This window comes from Toxorhynchites rutilus, chromosome 2 (assembly GCF_029784135.1).
Source record: "Toxorhynchites rutilus septentrionalis strain SRP chromosome 2, ASM2978413v1, whole genome shotgun sequence".
NCBI classification, from domain to species: domain Eukaryota; kingdom Metazoa; phylum Arthropoda; class Insecta; order Diptera; family Culicidae; genus Toxorhynchites; species Toxorhynchites rutilus.
In genome coordinates, this window is record NC_073745.1 from 190722502 (window position 1) to 190739578 (window position 17077).

The following is a 17077-nucleotide window of genomic DNA, read 5'->3' on the forward strand; positions in this document are numbered from 1 at the left end:
TAAATAGTGTGTGTATGTATTGCCGCGACTTAGTAAAAGTTTATCGATCGGATAGGAGGGATATGAAACGGGGACACAACGAAGGAAACATCATTAAACGTTGACATCGGCGTTTCTGAGGAACAGGTATAGATGAAGCAGAAGATCAGGATCCCGGCTACCTAAGATATCCCGGACGGGGAAATCCGATTGTCTGCCTTTTGCTCTCAGTGCTCTAGAGAGCTGAGAGCGAGCAGCATGGAACCGGATACACGACCAGACAACATGCTCGATGTCGTGGTAGCCATCGCCACAATCACAAAGATTGTTTGCTGCGAGCCCAATGCGATAGAGATGCGCGTTTAGGTTGTAGTGATTGGACATAAGCCGAGATATCACGCGAATGAAATCACGACCTACATTCAATCCCTTGAACCATGCACTCGTCGAGACCTTAGGGATAATCGTGTGTAACCAACGACCGAACTCATCTTCACTCCACATGCGCTGCCAACTAACGAGTGTGTCCTGACGAGGAATGTGAAAAAAATCATTATAGGCAATTTGCCTTTCAAAAAGTGTGCCTTCTGAAGCGCCCACCTTAGCTAGCGAGTCCGCTTTCTCATTCCCCGGAATCGAGCAATGAGAGGGAACCCATGCTAAGGTAATCTTGAATAATTTTTCGACCAAAACACTCAATAGATGTCTTATTCTTGTTAGGAAATAAGATGAGCGTTTATCAACTTTCATTGAGCGGATTGCCTCTATTGAGCTGAGACTGTCTGAAAAAATAAAATAATGGTCGATGATCCCTAGAGCATAGTATATCGCACCCATTTCTACGACATACACGGAACAAGGATCTTTGAGTTTGAAAGAGGCACTGGAATTTTCATTGAGGATGCCGAAGCCAGTGGACCCGTTTATGTATGAACCGTCAGTAAAGAACATTTTATCAGATCCAACTTTCCCATATTTTTCCGAAAATATCGACGGAATAACATTGGAGCGTAGGTGATCTGGTATTCCATGGATTTTTTGTCGCATGGACAGATCAAAAATGACAGAGGAATTGCAAAAGTATGGGAAGCAAACTTGGTTGGAGATGCCTGGTGAAGAGTGCACGTCGTGGGTAAGGTACTCATGGTATAAAGACATAAAACTTGACTGAGGAGTCAGTTGGAGTAGATTTTCGAAGTTATCAATCACCAATGGATTCATGATCTTGCAACGGATGAGAAATCTGTAGGATAATTCTGTGAACCGAAGAGTAAGCGGGGGTACTCCTGCCAAAACTTCGAGACTCATCGTATGTGTCGAATGCAAACACCCCATGGCTATACGCAAGCAACGATATTGTATCCTCTCCAGCTTGAGAATATGAATCCTGGCAGCTGATTGGAAGCAAAAACTGCCATATTCTAACACTGACAATATCGTTGTTTTGTACAACAGAATGAGGTCTCCTGGATGGGCACCCCACCATGTTCCGGTTATTGTTTGGAGAAAATTGATTCTTTGCTGGCATTTCTGTTTCAAATACGCAATGTGTCTCCCCCAGGTACATTTAGAATCAAAATATACACCCAGGTATTTGAAAAACATAGAGTGTTGGATCGTTTTGCCGGATAGGTGAAGCTGGAATTGGGCGGGTTCGTGCTTCCTAGAAAAAACGACCATTTCAGTTTTCTCCGTAGAGAATTCGATACCCAGCTTGAGGGCCCACGTGAACAGATACCCGTGATGGAAATAACTCCATCGTCTGCAAGTTGTCTCAGCGTGCAGTCTCTAGTTAGACAATCATCCATATCATTGACGTAAAAACTGTACAAGAGGGGGCTTAGGCAGGAGCCTTGCGGTAGGCCCATAAAACTGTAACGAGAAGATTTTGAGTTGCCATGAGAGAAATTCATGTGCTTTTCTGACAGTAAATTGTACAGGAAATTATTCAGAATTGGTGAAAGTCCACGATTATGAAGCTTCTCTGAGAGAATTTCCATGGAAACTGAATCAAATGCCCCTTTGGTATCGAGAAAAACGGAAGCCATTTGTTCTTTGCGAGCAAATGCGATTTGGATTTCAGAAGATAGCAGCGCGAGACAATCATTTGTCCCTTTACCTCGGCGGAAGCCAAACTGCGTATTTGACAGCAAATTGTTCGTTTCGACCCACTTGTCTAAACGAAGTAGAATCATTTTCTCTAACAATTTGCGAATACAGGATAACATTGCAATCGGCCTATACGAGTTGTGATCGCAAGCCGGCTTGTTGGGTTTTCGTATGGCTATCACTCTCACTTGTCTCCAGTCATGCGGGACAATATTCAGCTCCAGAAACTTGTTGAACAAGTTCAGCAAACGCTGTTTTGCCAAGTCGGGAAGATTCTTCAACAAGTTGAATTTAATCTTGTCCGACTCCGGAGCTGAATTGTTACATGAGAGGAGGGCAATTGAGAATTCTACCATCGAAAAATTCTCATAATCGCATTGGAGCGGAATATTGACGAATTTCCGCCAATATCCACGCTTTTTTGCTTTAATCAGACCTTTTAGTTTGGCTTCTAGAGCTTGGTACTTTCGAAACCATTCCACTAATCCAGTTTTCCTGAATTTTTTGAAAGCGGATGATTTTTCAAGGTAGACCTTTGAACACTCCCTGTCCCACCAAAGTGATGGAGGACGACGTCGAAAAGTGGTAGCCGGTACACGTTTCTTTTGAGCTTGAAGTGCGCTATCGTAAATCAAACTTGATATAAAATTATACTCTTCAAGGGGAGGAAGTTCATGCATCGAAATGAATGCTTCAGATATTAATTCTGCAAATTTTCTCCAGTCAATATTCTTCGTGAGGTCATACGCAATATCGACTGACTCACTAGATTTTGATTCATTGGCGATCGATAAAATTATTGGCAGGTGATCACTACCGTGGGGATCTTGGATTACCTTCCATGTGCAATCCAGGGATAATGAAGAAGAGCAGAGAGATATGTCTAGCATGCTTGCCCGTGCAGGAGGGTTGGCTATCCTAGTTGCTTCCCCAGTCGGAATATGTTAATATGTTAATATGTTAATGATAATAATATTCTGCATCCATTACAATCCGGTTTTCGTACTTGTCATAGCACACATAATGCATTAATCAAAGTCCATGACGACATAGCACGCGCGATTGACAAAAAAAGTATTGCTATTCTGCTTCTGATTGATTTCGCTAAAGCCTTTGATCGAGTGTCACATTGTAAACTCGTTAATAAGTTAATAAACTTCTTCAATTTCTCACAAAACTCTGCCAACCTGATAAGATCTTATCTATACGAACGAAGCTGTGTTTTACAATGGAATCATATCTTCTTTCGGCTATATTGAATCAGGTGTACCCCAAGGTTCAATCCTAGGTCCACTATTGTTTTCTCTTTTTATTAACGACTTACCATCTACTCTAAAGTGACCAGATGGTCAGTGGTCTAACGCGGGACACAAATAACAAAACGTTATGTGAACATATACCATAGTTTAGCTTGTCTGAACTGATATGTATTATTTCTTTCTAAGTATCGGCACTCAGTTGTAATTTTTCGGTGGTTTAGATTTTGTTTACGCCTGAAAATCACTCGCTCAATCAGAGCATTTACGCCTGGCAAGAACGATTCGAATTCTACAATTTTCTTTGAAAAAAAAAATTACGAATATTACCGAATGGAATGCTCGAGATTTTTCTTAAATCTTACGTTTATTAAGCCTACAACAAAAATGATTCAAGGCTGTTGAATCGCAGCAGCAGCACTGTCAAGCAACTTGATGATTTTTTCATACTGCAAGCTTCACCCCACAGCGAAGGAGTCGGACATCCTGAGGCACTTTGTGTCCGCCAGATATAGCCGATCTGGTATTTACAACATTATCTCCCTGTTGCTCCTTAAGCCGGGGGATCGAAGCAACCGGCCAAACGGTGAAGGTGAATCTGGCCAAACTGGGCATTTTTGGTGAAAAACTACTTTCCGTGATTATAATGAAAGACGAGACGTACTTGATGCTAGAATTTAAAATTTTCCAATTTTGTTGCTGTCGCTTCCAGTTGACGCTCTCTAAACAAAAAGCGCACTGTCGGTGCGATGAAACCAGCTCAACGTATTAATCTTAGGATGCATTAGATACGCTTTTGAACAGTCTGCCAAATAAAAGTATTTTTTGAGGTTCATCCATTTAAGAAAATCAACATGATCAAATTGTGATATTGAAATATACTGATATCGCGGGACATTTTCGTTTCTTTTGCCAAATGCGGGACGTTTCGCGGGACGGAATCTTACGCGGGACATTCTGTTGAAATGCGGGACTGTCCCGCGTAACGCGGGACGTCTGGTCACTTTAATCTACTCTCAAGTTTTTCTCCATTCATATGTTTGCCGACGACGTCCAAATATGTTGTGCGCTCCCGTAAATGTTGATTTGGCGTATGGTTAGAATATATGGTTAGAAAAACCAATCATGACTTGAGGGATATTCTGAAATGGTCCCGGACAAACCTACTTTCAGTAAATCCTATGAAAACGAAAGCAATGCTTATTTGCAAACAGAAAAGTACACCTACACCACCTCCAATAATTTTTGATGGACAAGTTGTTGAATATGTCGATAAATTCAATAATCTGGGTGTTATATTTACATCTAATTTGTCATGGGATGTTTTCATCAATTCACAATGTGGTAAGATCTACGGCGTATTAAAACGTTTGAATTTAGTGACTAGACATTTGGAAACATCTACAAAAATAAAATTATTCAAGTCGTTGATTCATCCTCATTTTTTGTATGGAAATTTCATTTACACTAATGCTTCTGCGACCGCTCTCAACAGACTAAGAGTTGCTTTGAATTCATGTGTAAGATATACGGTTGGGGGAAAAGAAATGTCGTATTTCTGATCGAAATTTGACACTTTATTTAATATATTTAAAATTATCCAATTTAAGTCAAATATGCGCCGTTTTGTTCGCAAACTTGTTGCCATTTAGAAGGCAACTTCATTGTCCCTCCCTTATCAATCCCCCTCCTCTCCTTATAAGCCTCTTTTGAGGCCAACTTAGTATCACCAAGAGCGTTGTGCATGGACCCGAAGCGATGATATTCACTTGGAGCCAGGTCCGGACTATACGGTGGGTACAATAGGACATCCCATCCGAGCTCCCGTAGCTTCTGGCGGGTCATCAAAGATGAGTGAGGCCGAGCGTTGTCCTGGTGGAAAACAACACCATTCCTATTGATCATTTCTGGCCGCTTCTTCTTCTTGATCATTTCTGGCCATAGTTGAGCAGCTCATAGTGGATGATTCCCTTCCAATCCCACAAAACACACAGCAAAACCTTCCTGGCCGTCAATTCGGGGCTCACTACGCTCCGATCACGCCTTTTTTCGCTTTGTCGTGCGTGATCCACTTTTCATCACCAGTCACCATCTTCTTCAAAAATGGGTCGAGTTCGTTCCGTTTCAGCAGTGCATCGCAGGCGTTGATTCGGTCTAAAAGATTTTTTTGCGTCAACTCGTGTGGCACCTAGGCACCTCAGCTTTTTTTGGAATCAAATCTCCTGCAAATGGTTCCAAACGGTTTTAAGATCTATACCCAGTGCCTGGCCAATCGAGCGGGTGCTCGCATGCCGGTCTACTTGGATGATCTCAACGATTTTATCGGTTTCCACGACGATTGGCCTATCAGTACGGGGTGTATCTTCGACAGCCACTACATCAGAACGAAATCGATCAAACCAACGCTGTGCGAAGCGTTACAGTATCGGGTCCATAAACTACACGAATTTTATCGACCGCCTTCGTTGCAGTTTTACCTCGCAGGTAGTAAAAACGTAAAATATGGTGAATTTCTTGCTTGGTGGACTCCATCTTTGACACGCTATAACTTGAGACTGGAATCAGGAGACAATCACATCACTGTCAAAACGACACTTGTAGTACAGATTGTCGTCTTTAAACAGCCGTATAGTATGACCCGATGCGATAAGTACAACACAAGATATGGTTAAGTGTTGCCATATATTGACAATATACGACATTTCTTTTTCCCCAACCCAATATGTATACAATTTATCGAGATATTCCAGTGTTTCACACTTAAGTAGCACTTTATTAGGATGTAGTATCACCAAATTTTATGTGTATCGTACATGCATAAACTTTTTCAAAATTGTTAAAAGTACGAGACTTTTCGCAAAATTGCATGTATAATCAGCATACGCGAACATTACGAAAATCTGATCTGTACAAATTGTATACAATTGATGGAAAAACATTGCCATCGGCTTGATTGTTGAAAAAATGCAGTTTTATTCAAGCTATGTTACCAACGTCACTTTGTGGTGGAAACAGCCAATTTTAATCGCTGTTTCCACAACCGATTGGCGTTCATACATCAAAGTATGTGAGAATCTGTTTCCAATTATTTTCTCCAAAACGCTGCCGTTGAGCGGAACATAAAGAAGCATCAGGGAGAAAAGTTCTACACATTTTCCGACATTGTAGTATGCGTGGAGCAGACTAACGTAGTTGAGAACCCGATTCTAACAATTATGGACAGCACCATTTTTTTCCAATCCAAAATGCAATTGAAAACATTCGTGTTAAACAAGATATCGCCGTCCGGAATTATCCGATGTCAAAGCACATACAGTTTACGCGAGGATGCTTTGAGTTTTGTTATAAAATGCGTTTCGATGGAGAATTTAGAAGAGTGTAGCTGTTCACCAAATTCCACATTTACCAACACTCAGCTTCAATTCATCCGAAAGAGAATTTAAGCAGGTGCAGGCTCAGTTACATAGGTTTAAAGGAGCCAAACTCCTCACTATATTTTTACTAGAATATATTAACATGTTTCCTTAATTCTATGGTTAATAAAACAGGAAACCGATTACATGCGGTCGACTCGAGTTTAGAAGGGTGACACATCTTCATTAAGATGGGTTTGATTTTATAAATTGATTTGATTTTATAAATTGAAATACTTTTTTTTTATCCCATCCGTTTATTAGGCTCATTTAGCAATTCAGCTGTCACAGAGCCGAATTTATTCGTATACATTTTTATGTTAAGATAACTATTAAATTGAAATACTTGACGAGACTTTTAAACAGAGCTTCTAAGTACATGATTTGTAGTTCTAAAACAAAATTGATGTTATAAATGTAGCACTAAACGGGATTAACTATTTTTGATTAAAATATTAGCCATGACGATCTTTTCGGAGAGTGATTTTTTTTACAAGAAAGAGGGCATGTGACTCTCATTATGCCAAAAGTTCATGACGGAACATGTTGTTACGTGAAATTTGCTGTCCCTGCTCGTTCATTCTATGCCATCAGAACAAGTAAAAAATCACATCGCATCAAAATCAAATTACGTCACATCATAAGGGAAATGGCGCCACCTTACAGTGGAAATGGCGCTTACGCCATTCCGTTTGCAAGCTTTTACGGGGTCCTTTTTTCACATTTTTGTAAAATTTTTAAGTCGTTTGAAAGGATTTTGTATTCTTTATCGATCTATAACATACAAAGTAAAGTGTCAATTTTGGCGCTTGCGTCACTTTGCGAGATCACGGCAGTGTTAGTGAGCGGTGTTATATATTGGAATCGCTTATCACCTGCTCTTAAATCATCTATAACTGTTTCTAGCTTCAAAATGGAACTTGATCGCATAACTGTTTCTAGCTACTCGTGGAACTTGATCGCATGCAATAAAGGATTTGTTTGAATTAAATTCAAAATTCAGGAACTTGTTATGATAGTTTGTAATGATATGTTAATTTTTTTTATCAGAATATCCTACCACAGTGTAACGTAGTTGAGAAGGATTTTTTTCCTTAAGTTACATGAATAAAAATCAAATAAATAATCAGCGCCACTAAAAATGAACAAGATTTATTTCGATAGGTTCATCTGTCACTAGCTTATATGTGAAGTTTCATGACATTTCGTTTATTTGTTCACAAATTACAGTTGTTTAAGTGTTACTACCTGATCATTCGTAGAGAATGGAAAAAAAGAATATCGTATTTTGATCAAACATTGTTTTTTGACAGGAAAAACTCCTTAACAATCAATGAGGTGGTTGACAGAATGTTATTCCACTTCTGCCCCTTCGAGAGCAACAGTTCATCGGTGGTCGACTCATTTTGAACGATCGTAAAGTGAAGTTACGCGAGTTAACTGTGGCTGAAGGCATTTCAAAGGAACAAGTGGGATACATTTTGCACGACATTTTGGATATAAAAAAGATATTCGCGCGATGAGTACTGAATTTGCTGACCGTCGACCAAAAACAGTGGCGCGTTGATGATTCAACAACCAGTTTGGCGTTCTTGAAGCGTAATGTGAACTTCTTTCGAAGTTTGTGACAATGGATGAAAATCTTTTTAAATCTTCAATCACGACGGCGGAGAGCTATCTGTGGGAAACCTGAGAAGATAACCGAGAGAACTCCTTCAAAAGCAATCAGATCCGCCATATATATTTTGCGGGTACCCTTTATAGAACTTCAATCGTGACGGCGGAGTTGCACATTAAAACCTACATAGACACCAACCTACATTCGACCACCAACTGAAGATGAAAATACAGATCAAACTTACATAATTATCAAAATAATATTGAAATTTGCTACTTCCATAATTTCCAGTGTCATTTTGGCGCAACGTTACAACGGTTTGGTGATATTTGAACAACGGCTAAATTCCTTGAATGAATTCAATTTGGAGGGTCGTTTTAGAACCACTCTTCCCTACACATTAAAACGCTCTTGGGAAATGAAAATTTACGAAGCCGATACTTTCTCTCGATTCAGGAAAATCTACCAGACTTAATTAATAGAAAAAAATCCACCAGAATTGATCTCTGTACGAAGTACAAGTACGAAGAATTGATCCAAAAAAATAGAAATCGGAATGGAAAAAATCGATCTTCTAAATATCGATCGAAACTATTCCAGAGACTTGCTCTGTTTTAAATCAAGTACAGGCGAACCTTTTTTGTGCGGTAATGAAAAGAAGCATATTTGATGAAGTTATCGTCCATTTAGCATCGACGTGATTTTTATGTCTGACTTTATAGTTTATTTTTGTTTTGTTATTATTTTGCCGTCCTTCTTATTTCAAAATCAGATTATCAATGTAAGAATGGCAAATTATAACCGACGAGAATAAACATCATAGAAATTCAAAAATTAAATCTTTAGAACAAGGGTCGATGAATGAATGATTGCGCTGAGCAACGTAAATAATTCGCAAAGCAATGAAAAATCAATTTGGACACATTGTCAAATTTCTTCTCAGCATTAACGTGTACCGTTGACTGTTTGCTGTCTAGATCGACACTAGAACACTGAACGTATTGAGTAGTTTTTTAATATCTCTTGGAATCACATCTTCAACGCTCCCAAGAACACCGTTTCCCAAAGAAACTATCAACAAATCACTTTTTCGGAACGACAACAGAGAGGAGATATATATTTTTTTTCTTGAAAGCTGACATTTTTTACTTAACATACCCAAAAACAGGAGAGGCGTTTGTTTTCGTTTTTGAGTTGTGATTTCACTAAAGTTCAGTATTGTTCGTCCTTCCAGACAGGGGTGTTTGCGGTGAGTCAAAATGTTGTCACGTCACGCTGGAATGGATCGTGTACTTCTCGTGACGTGACAACAACTTCTTGAGACAGTTGATATGGATCGATCTTAACCAAATTCTGTGGGTTGTTGACGCTCACTGCTTGCTAAGAGAAAACCCAAGTATAAAAATGTTTGAAGCTAAGTTCACCTGATAAACTAAAACAATTCTTCATTTTTGTGATGTGACAACGTTTCAAAACAGCTGTTTTTCTAATGCTTGTTTCTCGTAGATTACAAAATGAAACCTAAATCTATTCACTGTTTTTCAAACAAGTATTATCCATTCAATGGTATACAGGGCGGACAGTCTCAGATTGCTTTTCACTGTATATAATCGAATTACGTATATAATCAAGTTAAATATTATTTTTTTAATTTGTTTTTCATACATAAACTTTTTGTTTTTGAATATAAAAGAAGAATTTAATTTTTAATTCATCCTATTAAATTGAGAAAACACCTTTCTCACACGAAAAAAAATAATTTATTCAAAATCTCTCAGGAATTGGGGATCATATTTTATGGAAAAAATCCTTCCCATATGGTCGACTTTCAACAATGACAGAGTTATTGAACTTGTTTATTGTTCCAGGATTTGTTAATCGCTATTACGCGAGATATTGATCTCTAAGCCAGCTACCGAGAAAATAATAGATAATTTTTTGCCCAACCTTCTTCTTCTTCAATGGCACTAACGTTCCTAGAGTAACTTCGCCGTCTCAACGTAGTATTACTTGCGTCATTTTTATTAGTACTTAGTTGAGATTTCTATGCCAAATAACACGCCTTGAATGCATTCTGAGTGGCAAGCTCTAGACGCGTGATCACAGTGCAAGCCGGAGGAAATTTCTTTGACGAAAAATTCCCCCGACCAGAACGGGAATCGAACCCGAACACCCGGCATGTTAGTTATGACGCTAACCACTCGGCCAAGGGAGCACCAACCTAATATAATCGAATATATAGAATCGAGTCTATATATAATCGAGCCTATATATAATCGAGCCCGACCTGTATAGACATTGAAGTTTGGTTAAACAAGTGCAGAGATATCTCAAGATACATAAAAAAATAAAAACCTAAAATATTTTTAATATAATTATGTAGTTTTTAAACTCGCCGCTCCCAAAAGTTGGTGCAAAAAAATAAAATTCGTTACAAAGAATCTATGTTATAGCTAGTGCTTATTCAGATAGCGTTTTCAATTTTCTCCTATTACTTGATTTGAAATTTGGTTCTTTGGTGCATAACCCTATGGGATGGATCATTTCTATTCAGAAATTTTGAACATTTTGAATGCGACAGAACTACCCATGTTTGCATAGGAGACGTAATCACCAACACCATTAATGTTGGGAAAACGCAATTTTGTTGTTTTTTTTTCTACAAGTGTAACCATGAAATTATCACAATGAAATAATCTGTCCAGTTGAAGGATATTATCGGCAAAAAGAGGGCCTAGGAGATTTTGCGGACTAAAACATATTTTTTACTATTTGGAAAACACTTGCGTCTATTTATGCGGACAATCAATCGTTTCAATGAACATTTGTTCGCATAGCTAGACGTTCACCATCACCAGGTTGCTTTGTTTGTGGCGTTAGTGTTTACATTTCCGATAATAGTCAAAACGTTTCCGTCGGTAGTTTCCGTTGTTATCGGAAAAAAACAAAAAGATTTGGATGAAATTTTGTGAAATGTCTGGAAAAGGTGCTCTGGGTTTGTTGGGAGTCTATGATAGTACATTTTTCCTGTATACTCTGGGATATAATAAGAACAGCAGGTCGTGTTTTTTCAATTAATTGAATTTGTAAAGCCAATCTGCAATGTTCGTAATTTTAACATGATTTACCGATCAATCGCATAAAGATGGTGGAGTGACTCACACCAACGGTATGATGCTGAGTATGTGTAATAGTTCGATGTCGAATCCGAGGAGTTATTATGCTAAGAACCAATATTACTTTAATTTTTCTACTGAATTGATTGTTTCATTATCTACTTGAAGATTCGAATGCAGAAATTTAGGTAATTATAACATTGAAAAACACAATTGCCTTTCTTTGTTCATCGTAGTGCAGTGTAATGAAAATAGTACTTATATGAGCAGCGTTTCAAAGGTTTCTTATATTCATTTATTAGGAAGCATTAAGCAATAAGACACTATCGTGACAGGCATGTTTGGACTCTACAAAGAATATAATTCAAATGTAGATTTAGCTTATAGCACATAATACTGACAATTGTGGATTTTCGAGCGATGTATGACTGCTGTATGGAACTACGTCTGTTATGCGGAGAAACAGTGATTTTTCGAAAAGGTTTTTTTTCAAAATTGCTCATATCTTTTCGAACAAAAAATGTATGTTTGCATGTTGAGCAAACGTATTACATTGCGTAGAATGCATAACGGCGAAAAAGTCGATTTCGTTCATTTTGTCGCTTACGTCTCCTATACAAACATAGGCAGAGATGGCTTCGTATTGGCTTTTTTGCCATTCAACATTTTAAACTTCAACCTTTTATGAACGCAAAGCTTGGATTTCCGTAGGGTTAGTTTTTTTTTTTTTTTTAATTCGTTTATTTTTACAGGCTCAGTTACTTAAGTTTAAAGGAGCCGAATTCTTAAATATAATTTTAAAACTATATATATAAACAATTTTCTTACATCTATGGTTAGTAAGGTGGAAAACCGATTACTCGCGGTGTACTCGAGTTTAGGAGGGTGACATATTTTTAGGAGGAGGATGGGATATAAGGTAGGGTTAGTGATTGTGTTAATTTTTGTTAATGGCTGCAACACGTATTTTCATCGCTTTGCACGTATAAAAAATTGAGAATGCTTGGTTAGACTCATTCTTGGCATCCGTCGCGTAATTGGCATGGTGACGGGTAAAGATGGAGGAGCTAACGATGGATGCGGTCACGGACGTGGTGATGTGTGGATGGCGTTCGCTACAATGGAGGCTCAAACAAAAAAAAAAACAAGGTATGAAAAAAACACCACAAAAGAAGGTCAACAAACCTAACCTCTAACGAAAAAAAAAAGAATGGAAAGGTGGGTAGAAATATGAACGCCACTTTGCTTTTGTGCACCCACACCAGTGCAGAATAATGTGCATGAAAAATTCTCGTAATGGCCCTCGAGTATCACACATTACACACGCTCTAGCCGGAGTGAAAGCAAGTTATTCTCTATCCGGTCGGAGTTGGAGTTTACCCCACCTCTCACTCACTACGGTGCAGCCAGTAACGATCCGTTGCCGTTGGTCGGGCAAGACTTGTTGGTCATCGGTCCGTGATTCACGCTATTTCGCCATCGGCCACTGCGATTTGAGTTGCAACGCATCGATGACATGCATTTGTTTACATTGGCTACTCTCAAACATGGCAGACAATGTGTGCAACTTACCGTCTCTTTTGTCTTTGGCCACGCTCTCCATTCCATTCATTCGAAGGTTTTTGGTGTGGCAAGTGTCCCTTGTTGGCATGCGCTTCCTGTGGCCTCGCAGGGAAGTTGGTGGTCACGACATGTGCCACAAACTAGGGATCACATTGTGTATCTAAATATGATTATTTAAATACGACAGGATGCTTCAAAGTATGGTGAGGTCAATTGTAGGAAGTCCGTGCGCTCATACGAACAGCAAAGAATTGAATTCAATTTAGTAAAACTATGACGCGACATTACCAACCGCTTAGTAATCAAAAGTACCCTGGGGCAGAGCACCTAATTACGTTCTACTTAATGTGGATCAAATTTCAAATCAACTATGCAGTGCGAAAAGTTTGATTCATTGATGCGGTCTATTTAATTTAACCAGCACATGGCCATTAAACGGAAAAAAGCACACCAATAGCGGTATAACAGCGAAGGAACGCAAACCGGCACTATTTAACTCTAGCGTTATTCAAATTGAACGCCTTTCGGCCGAAAAATTAATAATTCATTGAATGCGAATAAAATCAAAAGTTTAATGTTTTATTAATGATTACCCTCTTGGAAGCCGCCTGAAGAGTGTCGAAGAGTGCCTGAGTATTAAAAGTGAAAACATATAAAAACACATTTCCAGAACGAATACCCAATAAAGTTACGCATTACAGCATTCACTGCATGCATCCAGACATAAATTAACCTGCGACTCTAGTCAAAGTACTGACGACCGTACCTGCGTATGGAAAAGTATTATTCAATGTGAACATCAGAAGTTATACGAGCTTAACCAAAGTGACCACTTCTCACAGCCTCTACCCAGCAAAAAAAGAACATTCCCTCAGCAGTTTGTTCCCGGCCATCGATGACGATTTTATGACTCTATTTCTCTCAGTGGGTCAGGCCTGAAGAACTGATTTCCATATTATGATAATCTTATTCAGCTACTTAAAGCTGGGCTGTTAGCCGAAAACCCATTTTTATGTGTATGGGAAACAATTACCATGCAACCGAAATGTCTATAAAAACCCGGCAACCTGCGTCACTTTTTTTATTGCGCCAAGATATTTGTATTAATTATAAATGTGTTACTTTTATGAAATGCGAATTAATAGTATAATCAGTCTCATTGCTAAAACAAACATATGTAAAATATCTTCTGTTTAAATCGTACATCGCGCCTTCGACTACGAGAGCGGTCGACCGGTGGAGGGTTCTCCGAATTCATTCAAAAGTCCGTTGCCTTCTCGCGGGTTTTCGAAGTCGTCGTCAGCTGAAGTCTCAGGCGGCAGCGAACATATCAAATCTACATACCGTTCAGCTCGGCATAATACCTGGCCATAACTATATCGTTTGGGAGAGGCAACAGTCCCGCCAGGTGCCCTCCCCCGAGTACTGCCAATGTGTACATTTTCATTCACTGTCGGAGCGCGACGACGGCGCGGCGCATTTTTGCATATATTTTAAATTAATTTCGAATAAGAAGTTTACATTAAAAATTTGCTCCATTCATGAAAATGTGCGCGGATTGCCGTTGCCCCTCCGTCGCGCCGTCTTACAAGACATCCCACCCCGGGTACTCCGTACTATTGACTCGATTTAAAGTCGTATGGGTTGTGGCGCAAAGAGGGCGCTTCGGGAGGAATAAATGAGTTAATGACCAAGGTATTGCAGCGCCAAGCGGAATGTCGGCGGCTGGCTGGCTGCTGCTGGCCGGAATCTGAATAAATTGTTATAATTGAAAGCGATAAATAATGTATAACGATGAACTTGATCTTGAAAATTATGTAAAACTGGGTGAAAATTTCTTGGACGTGAAAACGGAATGGAATGATAATTCGATTCACAGCTGATTTCAGTAAGCTGAAATTATAAGTACCGGCACACCAAGTTCTATCGTGTTTGTTTTGATTCGATCGAAATGGGGTTGACTTGAATTTTGTTGTTCACTTATACATAATTTATATCGATGGTTAGCAATTCGAAATGCTTGTTCTGCTACATGCATCTTAAACGTGTTTGATTAACTTTACATTGCATTTTTTCAACGACAAATATTGGCAAGTTTTATATACCTATCGAATATATTTTCACATATTGATAAATCTACGGTTTTGTTTCGTTACCCGTCTTAATATTGTAAAAAAAATATCGGCCCTGTGTTGACAGCTTGAATGATGCTCTAATATTTCGTAGCGCTGAGATTTCGATTACTAGTTGATTCGTGATTGAACAGTCCTTTGTTCAACTAATATATTCACTTCCATTGTACGGTGTGACAGTCAAAATATATATGAAAAATGTTAGAATATAGGTCAAACACTAAACAAAAATATGTTGTTCATTATGTTTCATAACTATTGAGCCATTTTTTAAGTTTCCAGAGATATTCTCGATTGAAGTAATGTATAAAGTGTAAAATGTGATAATTATCTTAGTTTATAAGACTAGCTTTATAAAATTTTCTTTTTGATCAGTCGCGAAACATTAAAAAAACCAAAATGCATGTGTTTTATAATTATAGAATCAGATTAACATGAATTACAATAAGTTTCGATTCATAGGTCATCCCTAGTTCTCACTTAGTCAAAAACGTATGCAAAAACGTCTCAACGTATGCATTAGCTAGCGTCATTTATTAATACTTAGTTGAGATTTCTTAAGCCAAATAACACGCCTTGAATGTATTCCGAGGGGCATGTTCTAGAATACGCGTGACCACAGTGCAAGTCGAAGGAAATTTCTGTAACGAAAAATCCCCCGACCAGAACGGGAATCGAACCCGAACACTCGGCATGATAATGTGAGACGCTAACCACTCGGCCACGGGTGCACTCATGCCAAGCTGTGGAATGTTGAATTTTTATCTTGTTCCATGCAGAGGAAACTGCTCGTTACAACTTATCAGTACTCCCATACTGCTTGTTAACTACATCTTCTCTTCTTAACTCTTTGGGACACGGTGGTATTGAAAATGTACCACCTTTTTGATGCGTAATAACGCATGGTGGGATATTTTTTGTCCCACCTAGAAATATTAGAATAGCTACGCGCTCATAATTTTTTTTCGGAACCTTTTTATTTAAACTAGTTGGCAACAGCATTAGCAAATGTCAGAAATATATTCGATTGTGTTGGCAAAGTTTATCATCATATGATAAGTTCATCAAGTGTTGAAACCTAAAATTTTTAGTAGTGCAGCTTTATTTAGCAGCTTTGCGCAGTGGTGATATCGTAACCAATGAGGTACATCCGAGGTGCGATTATTGCTAGTTGAAAAAAAAGCTTTATTTAATGATTTTGTGAGAAAAATATTAAAAGTAAGTCTTTTCTTTATTATACATTACTTCTATATAAGAAACTAAAATTATTTTCAAGAATAATAGAAACTATATCCCTTAATTTTTTTTTTTGGTAAATTATGAAAGTGTGGTGGGACTTTATTTAGCCCACCATGCAAGCTAGAGAGTAAGAAATAAAAGCAGGTTTTTAATTTATTATTTAAGTTTATAGTGAAAGCTATAATTTTAGTTTTAAAATATTTATTATTTTACCCTTCTGATTCAAGATGAATAAAAATAACCTGGATTTTGAAGAAATGCCTTCAGATGACAATTCTATAATTGATTCTGAATCCGACGAGGAAGTATTGCTTACCCCAATAAAAAAACGAATTCGACTACTTTCTACTTCAGATGAATCTGAAAGTAGTGAAATAGAAGAAAATGCACCAGTTCACAATAGAAAAACATTTGCCAAAAAGTCTCCAAAATGGAGTTTTAACGGAAACACAACACCAGCGGGATCATTTTCTTCAAATGTTGGGCCGACTCAAGATATTGCAAACCTGCAAGATCCAACACCTTATGCCGTGATCTGCCAATTTATAACTGACGAAATTATTTACTCCATCGTTTTTCAAACCAATTTATATGCAGAACAACAAAATAGTAGATACACTCCAACTAATGTACAAGAAATTCGCGCATTTGT

General features: G+C 38.3%; 1 pseudogene; it reads left to right on the forward strand.

The window, feature by feature from the left end:
• Positions 1-16296: 16296 nt before the first annotated feature.
• LOC129772060 (U4 spliceosomal RNA) lies at positions 16297-16418 on the forward strand (annotated as a pseudogene).
• Positions 16419-17077: the final 659 nt, after the last annotated feature.